This window comes from Ornithodoros turicata, unplaced genomic scaffold, assembly GCF_037126465.1.
Source record: "Ornithodoros turicata isolate Travis unplaced genomic scaffold, ASM3712646v1 Chromosome14, whole genome shotgun sequence".
Taxonomy (NCBI): Eukaryota; Metazoa; Arthropoda; class Arachnida; order Ixodida; family Argasidae; genus Ornithodoros; species Ornithodoros turicata.
In genome coordinates this window covers 1,244,310-1,245,796 of record NW_026999314.1, presented here as the reverse complement: position 1 = coordinate 1,245,796, position 1,487 = coordinate 1,244,310, and positions in this window count along the sequence as shown.

Genomic DNA, 1,487 nt, shown 5'->3' with positions numbered 1-1,487 from the left:
TGATGTTGATCTTTCTTCACATAGGTGACAGGTAAGCCCTTCGGGCGGATAAGTGACTTCATAGTCATCCATCTTGGTGATATCCTGGCGAACAGGTAAGAGCCTTGGAAGCTCAGCGCTTAGCTGGGCTCCCTAAAAACACAACAAGAAACACAATTTGCACTCTAACCACGGCTTATGCCGTGGGCGGTCCGTTTGCCGGCTGCTGTAAGCCGTTGCCCGGGGGGCGCCACGAGGAGGCCGGACCGCCCGTGGTCCAGCTCGAAAAGCAGCGTCACGAATCTGGGCACTCAAAATATCGCACAGCAAGACCAGAAACGAAGTTGAACCACACCCCCCGAAATAACACAATATATTCCCCCGCCGTTACACCATACCTTTTTAATTCTCTTGAGATGCAGGATCCGAATGTGGAGAAAAGCTTCGAATGAGCAGAATGGCGTTTATTTGGCTATAACTCTTCTTTCCCCAAATGGGGTGTATCGTTAGGCTCTGAGGCCATTTGGTTAGCCCTGCTGGGAAAACAGGGGACGGCGGTGTTGAGCCTTCTAACCTGTTCTTAATCCGCTCATCATGCCGTGAGTCGGATTGAGTCGGGGAGGGTAAGTTACATCGGCATCCGTCTCAGAACCTAACACCAAAGTGCATCTGGAAGCCCCAGCAGTAGGGGTAGCAAACCGTAACGCAGAGCTTGTATCGGTATCGTAGTCTTGGTGTTTCGCCAGGGTTCCCTCGGGCTATACCTTTTTGAAGAAACGGCTTCAGCAGATCAGGCTGCCGACTAGGACCTTTGCTGCCAACCAACCGATATCATTCTTGGTAAATCCCAGATCTTTCAAGGTCTGTCTTGTACTTGCACAGGTGCCAGCTCTCGCACCAAAGCACAGACCGTGCACTTCAACATTCTTGCCGGGGAAGGAGGCTTTCAGGCATGAGTATTTTTGTACTTTCCCTTGGTTCACTTCCTTCAGGGTCGATGCGCTGGCGTCCCATGCAATGGCAACGTCCAAGATCTTAACGTCATCGCCCTTCTTGATGATTATGTCAGGTTTCAACCTGACTCCATCTTGAGAAGTTATCAGCTTCTCTTCTTCCACTTCCACCTCGGGATTGTACTTCTTGATCAGTCGGACGACCTGCTTTGCTATAAAATTGTGTCTTTCCACCCTTGGTAAGTGGACCCTTTCACACTCTTGGAGTATGTAGAATGCTGTCTTCGGCTTCTCCTTGCAGAACCTGCATTCGATGGCTTTGGGATCAGTGGCATGTTTATTAGATAGGGCCCTGGTTGGGTACAAGTTGGTCCTTAGCCTGAGGGCTCGAATTCTGTCTCCATCGGCCATGTATCTGGAATCGTGGTATAACCACTGGTTTCCAACAGGCTCGCTTCGGTGAGAGAACAGACTTTTGTTGGTATAGGTTTGGATCGATTTCTCGATCGCCTGCTTGCGAGCCTCTCTCAGTGCCAACTCCAGGTCGCCTCTATT